Source organism: Carcharodon carcharias, chromosome 2 (genome assembly GCF_017639515.1).
Source record: "Carcharodon carcharias isolate sCarCar2 chromosome 2, sCarCar2.pri, whole genome shotgun sequence".
Taxonomy (NCBI): domain Eukaryota; kingdom Metazoa; phylum Chordata; class Chondrichthyes; order Lamniformes; family Lamnidae; genus Carcharodon; species Carcharodon carcharias.
This window is the reverse complement of record NC_054468.1, coordinates 201,166,730-201,173,876: the sequence shown is the minus strand read 5'-3', so window position 1 is coordinate 201,173,876 and position 7,147 is coordinate 201,166,730.

The following is a 7,147-nucleotide window of genomic DNA, read 5'->3' as shown; positions in this document are numbered from 1 at the left end:
CTCCCCACTGGGCCTCACTGCGAAGGAAAGCAGTGAGCTGGTCAGTATGCTATTATATGTGATGGGAAGCTGTGCAGATGATGTCCGAGGCAAGCAAGGGATCAACAAAGAAAAAGCTACAAATGATGAAGTAATAAAAGCACTTGATGCCTACTTCAATCTGTGAAAGAATATCATTGTCAAGCGAGCTAAATTTAACAAGCGTAACCAACAACAAAGGGAAAACATTGGTACATTTATCAACAATCTATATAGACTTGTGAATATGGCAGCTTAAAAGAGGAATTAATCAAGGACAGAATTGTTGCCGAAATCTTGGGGGAAGCATCATCTGACCACTTGTAGTCGAGAGATAATTTAACCTTCTGAAAGGCAACTCACTGAGCAGACAAGCTGAGGTCCGGAAGCAAAATCAACTGGTTATTTGGGGTGACAGGGAGAACCATATCCCAAAAACAACTGACTCAGTGGAATGTATTTGGAACATAAAAACATAAGAAATAGGAACAGGAGTAGATCATTCAGCCTCTTGAGCCTGCTCCGCCATTCAATAAGATCATGGTTGATCTTCTTGTGTTTCGATTTCTACATTCCCATCTAGCCCCGATAACCTTTGATTTCCTTGCCTAACAAGAATCTATCTACCTCTGCCTTAAAAATGTTCAATGAACTCGCCTCCACCACCTTCTGCGGCAGAGATTTCCAAAGTTGCACAAATCTCAGAAAAAAATTCTCCTCATCTTTGTCCTAAAAGAGCAACTCTTACTTTTAAAACAGTGCCCCTAGTGCTGGACTCACCCACAAGAGGAAACATCCCTTCGACGTCCATCTTGTCAAGGCTGTTCAGGATCTGGTATACTTCATTCAAATCACCCTTCACTCTTCTAAACTCCAATGGAAACAAGCCCAGTCTGTCCAACCTTTCCTCGTAAGACAACCCCCTCATTCCAGGTATCAAGTATTCCAGGTAAACCTCTTCTGAACCACCTCCAATGCACTTACATTCTTCCTTAAATAAGGAGACCAAAACTGCACACAATATTCGAGGCGTGGTCTCACCAATACCCTGTATAACTGAAGCATAACATCCTTATTTTTATGTTCAATCCCTCTCGTAATAAAGGATAGCTTTCCATTAGCCTTCTTAATTACTTGCTGTACCTGCATACTAACTTTTTGTGACTCTAGAACACCTAGATCCCTATGCCCCTCAGAATTATGCCACCGTTCTCCATTTAAGTAATACTCTGCTTCTTTGCTCTGCCTGCCAAAGTGAACAACTTCACATTTTCCCACATTAAACTCCATTTGCCAGATCTTTGCCCACTCACTCAACCTATCTATATCCATCTGAAACCTCCTTTAGTGCTTTTCACAACATACTTTCCTACCTTTGTGTCACCTGCAAATTTAGCTACTATGCCTTCACTCTCCTGATCTAAGTCATTGATGTAAATCGTAATAAGTTGAGGCCCCAGCACATATCCCTGTGGGACTCCATTCGTCACATCCTGCCAATCCGAGAAAGACCCATTTGTGCATACTCTCTGCTTTCTGCCAGCCAGCCAATCTTCTATCCATGCTAATATATCACCTCCTACACCATGCACTTTTATTTTCTGTAATAACCTTTGATGTGGCACCTTATCAAATGCCTTCTGGAAATCCGAGTACAGTACGTCTACAGGCTCCCCTATATCCACTGCGCATGTTACTCCTTTAAAACACTCCAACAAATCGGTTAAACATGATTTTCCTTTCACAAAACCATGCTGACTCTTCCTGATTGCCTTGAGCTCTTCTAAGTGCCCAGATATAACCTCCTTAATGATCAATTCTAACTTCCCCATGACAGACATCAAGCTAACTGGCCTATAGTTTCTTGTTTTTTGCCTCCCTCCCTTCTTGGGTTATATTTGCTACTTTCCAGTCTGATAGAATCCAGTGAATTTTGGAAAGTTAACACCAACACATCAATTACATCATTTGCCACCTCTTTTAAGGCCCTAGGATGTAATCCATCGGGGCCTGGAGACTTGCCAGCCCGCAGCTCCATCAATTTGCTCAGTACCATTTCCCTAGTGATTTCCTGTCTCCCTTTCACCTCCTGATTTCCAGCTATTACTAGAATGTATTTTGTATCCTCTATATTGAAGACAGGAACAAAATATTTGTTAATTTCTTCTGCCATTTCTTTATTATCTACTATTAACTCCCCACTGTCACTTTCTAGAGGACCAACACTCACTTTACTTACTCTTTTCTTTTTTAAATACCTGCAGAAAATTCTGGCTATCCATTTTTACATTGCAAGCTAGCTTCCCCTCAAACTCTTAATTTCTTTCTCCTGATTAACCTTTTAGTCATTCTCTGCCAATCTTTATATCCTGTCCAATCATCTGTCCTGCCACTCATCATTGTGGAGTTGTATGCATTTTCCTTAAGTTTGATACTTTCCTTAACTTCTTTAGTTAACCACGATGGTGGGTCCTTTCCTTAGAATTTTTCTTTATAATAGGAATGTACTTATTCTGAATACTCTGAAATATCCCCTTAAATGTTTGCCACTGCTTCTCTATTGATCTATCCTCTGGCCTAGTTTCCCAGTTCACTTCAGCTAGCTCAGCTTTCATCCCTACATAGTTGCCCTTATTTAAGTTTATGATACTAGTATTAGACCCACTTTTCTCCCTTTCAAACTGGATTGTAAAATTCAATCATACTGTGGTCGCTGTTACCTAGGGGTTCCTTTACTCTGAGTTCATTAATTAATCCTGTCACGTTACACGTTACCAAGTCTAAAACAACCTGCTTTCTGGTTGGTTCCAGAATGTGCTGCTCTAAGAAATTATCTTGAAAGCATTCTAACAACTCCTCATCCGGGCTACTCCTGCCAATCTGATTTTTCCAGTTCATGTATAGATTAAAATCACCAATGATTATTTGCATCCCTTTATCAAAAGCACACAATATTTTCTCTTGAATATTTTGTCTACACTGTGGCTACTGTTAGGGGGCTTGTAGAGACTCCCACTAATGGCTTATTTCCCCTACTATTCCTCATCTCTACCCAAACCAATTCTATATCCTGATCTCCTGAGCCAAGGTCATCTCTAACTACTACACCGATGCCCTCTAGAATTAACAGTGCTACCGTTTAGCTATCTTCCTATTCTTCTTGAATATCATGTACCCCTCAATACTAAGGGTCCAATCTTTGTTGCCCAAATTTAAATTTAAAAGCAGAGAGATGGCTGTGAAAAAGCAGGGAGGCAGGAAGAGCGTCCATCAACACTCCAGCTAATTGTAATTGGTGCAGTGGGAAAAAACAGAGGCAGGAAACTTGTCTCACCAGAAAGCCCGAATGCCAGTATTGTAGAAAGAAAGGTCAATTCCAAGCGTTGTGCTGCAGCAAGGAGCCTGCATAGAATAAGAAAAAAAAAAGCCTTCGAAAGGTGGCAAGATCCATGAAGTAAAAGATATCAATGATATTGAGATGACTTTCATTAGAGAGATCCAGGAATTCGATCCAGGACTCAATAGCCATGATCTTATTGCATGGTAGAGCAGGCTCGAGGGGGGGCCTACTCCTGCTCCAAATTTGTATTTTTGTATACTTGTGTGTAGGAACCAAGCAGAGTGTTAATATCCTAGTAAAGGGAAACAAAACACAGGTGCAGCAGTTTTGGTTCTTTCTGATGCTGAACTTAGAGAAAAGTTATCTTCAGCCATCATGCAAAAGATTACATGGGACAGGAGATATAGAACTCAAGATCATGGAACTACTGATTGCAACTCTTCAATAAAAAGAAAAAAAGAAAAAAAAAATCACTGAAATCTTACACATGATCCTGAACCAGAGCTGTTCGCTCTTAAGCAGGAAGGCTTGATCTGATTTACGTCTGATTTACAGAGTAGAGGAACTGGAAAACTGAGGAGACCAGTCTGAACACTTCAGAGCTGAATTTCTACAGCTGTTCACAGGTCTAGGAAAGCTGAAGACAGCGTACCACATTACTCTATGTCCTGAAATGAAGTCAGTGTGTCTGTTTACACCCAGAAATGTTCACCGCCCACTCTGGCCAAAGGTAACGAAGGAAGTATGCTCTATATTAAAGCAAGGGGTTATTTCACCTGTGACAGAACCAACGAGCTGCTGCTCGGGGATGGTCCCAGTACAAAAACCCAACGGATCTATCAGAATTCATGTAGATCTTATACAGCTGAACAAAGGAGTTGAACACAAAGTTCTTCCTACATCATCTGTATTCCAGACTTTAGCAAAGTTGGGAAAGAGTTCATTTTTCACAAAGCTAGGTGCAAATAGTGGTATTTAGCAACTATGCCTGGATGAAGAGTCTAAGTTGCTCACAATCTTCATTATACCGTTTGAGAGGTTTTGTTTCAACAGATTAGCCTTCAGATTCACATCAGTACCAGAAATCTTCCAGAGGACAATGTCAAGCATCCTAGAAAGCCTGAATGGAGTCCTGACCCACTCAGGCAGAATATAATACTAGAGTGTGAGCTGTGCTGCAATGCCTACAGGAAGCAGGACTTACACTCAACAACAAATGAGAACTGTTGCAGCCAAATGTCAAGCACCTTGGACATATTGTGGATGCATCCGGTGTCAGAGCTGATCCACAGAAGACAAGAGCAATCAAGGAGTTTCCAGCTCCTCGCAACGTGACTGAGCTCCAGAGATTCATGGGTATGGTGAACCAAGTTGAAAAGTTCTTGCCCCGCCTAGCTATTGTCAATGAGCCAATACGTCAGGAGAGCCAGTTTGGATCTGAGACCAAGCTCACTATGGACAAGTGGTTGAACCATTTCCTTGGTCCTACCTCATCCAAGCAGATAATGGTATGGTGAGATGGAACAGATGTGCTGTGGTTGTCACACAGAAGTGACTGCTTCGACTGTGTGGAAGGTTATTGACCAAATCAAACAGACCTGAGGTGCTGCATTCATCTACCAATCCAGATGACTACTAGATTGGTGAACCCGATTCATCTATTAATTCTCCTTCTGCTCAGCAGAGTCTGGGAGCACACCGCAGGACTTAAATCCCCAATCTCCTCCAAAAGAACTGAGGACATATTTGGGTAGACTAATGAAACCATCACCGCAGTTGTCCCTATAAAAAAATTGAAGTCAGAGACATGGGAGGGGAGATGTAATATAGCAGAAATACTTGGGTGGGTATGTATATTAAGAAGATAATTCTAACTGTGATATGCTAATGACACAGTATACATCATCACAGTAAGTGAAGCAATATCACATGATCTTGCTTTCTCTTGTGAAAACTTGTGATAAGATAGAGGCACAATAAGAGATGTTCCAATAAAGTTAACATTTTCCTTATCTCAGCAGACTCTGTAAATATTCTGTTTTAGAATTTACAGGACCAAGAATATTATATTGACCATTCATAACTTCATTCCCTCTTTATCTCTGTAATCATCTCCATCCCTACCACTGGCGTCCCACCTCACTCCACCCTATACTGAATCTATACTGAATTCTCTATTTCTAAGGGTTCACAAGCCTCCCCCTTCCTTTGCCCACCATTGTGGCTGTGCCTTCAGTCACCTAGAACTCACGCTCTGGAATTACCTTCCTAACCCATTCCATCTGTCTACCTCCCCCTCACATGCTGAGGCACTACTGAAAAAAAACACCTCTTTGACCAAGTTCTTGGTCCCTGTCCCTTCTCCTAACATCTTTTTCATTGTCTTGCCATCCGTTTTTTGCCTGATTATTTTTCTGAAGTTACTTGGGGCACTTTGGGTTTGATTAATGTGCAATGTAAATGCAGGTTATTAACCTGGCATTTTTAAAATTCCGGTTCCATTTGCTTATTTCTATACACTTAGTCAAACGTCTGTCCCTATTTCTGTGTTTAAGCTTGTTACCAATTGTACTGTTGAATTGTCTCCTCCAGAATGTAATCTTTGGAGATCTTGTCAGCTGGTCTGTCATCCATCTTATGGTTTGAAGAGTGATATTTTAACTCATTCAAAACTCACCCACTTACAGGCCCAGGGTTTCTATGAAATCTTAATTCTGAACGCCAGTGAATTAATAATAATATTCTTTATTCCCAGATATTGATCCCCAAAATGAGCAATGACCAGTTCTCGTGAAACGTCATCGCTCTGAAAGGTTGGCTGGAATGTTATGTGGAGCCGGTGGCCCTGCTCCTGGCTGAAATGTTGGAGGCCAGCCTGCCTCTGCTCGGCTGGGTTGGCCTGAGCCAATTTAATGAGTGCCAGGCTGCTAATGGGCTCGGGTTGGGAGTGCTGGCCAGTGCTGGGACTGCAGGCAGTCCCCAATGACGACTGTCGATGGAGCTGGATTAGAATGGAAGTTGGGGTCTTTGGCTGATGCCAGGCTGGCAGGCCCACGTGAGTGTGGTCCGGGGCCATTCAGGAGGGCTAGGGTGGAAAATGCGGGAAAGGCAGTTGTACCACTGCAGGGAGGTTGCCTTCATTGGTCACAATGTGCCCAAACAGGAGGTACCCCGCCCCCTTCATCCCGCAAAAAGGCCGCCAGGTGAATGGCCAACTCCTGCATTGGCAAAATACCTGTGGAGGCAGGTAGACAATGGGCATGGTGCTGTCGCCACGGCACCCAATTTAACGGTCCCCTGCCTGCCAGCCCACTTGCAGGGGGAAGTGGGAAAATTCCAACCATTAACTCGGTTTCTTTCTCCACAGATGTTGGCTGACCTGCTGAGTATCTCCAGCATTTTCTGTTTTCATTTCGCATATCTACATATGAACTAGCGGAGCAGAAGCCAGTTTGGTTTAATAGCTCCACAGTTGGCTCTTAATTCTTCAATTTGAAAACAATTAAGAACATTGTTTATTAAGTATAGTAATAATTTACTAATGAATAAGATTAAGGCATGGTATTTGAATGTTGTGTTTTGTATCTTCAGTCATTTTTGGCTAAAAAAAGTCAAAATAAGTAAAGTTTTAAAAACTCTGTTATTAAAAATACTACAAGCAACTATTTGTTACATTCTGCCAGACCTGCTCTCCATTAAAACTGATGGTGGAGCTTTCTACAGCTCTGCATTTTTCTCCACTTGTATTCTGACGCAGGGCTGTGACCAGCATGTCCTAGAGAGGCACAT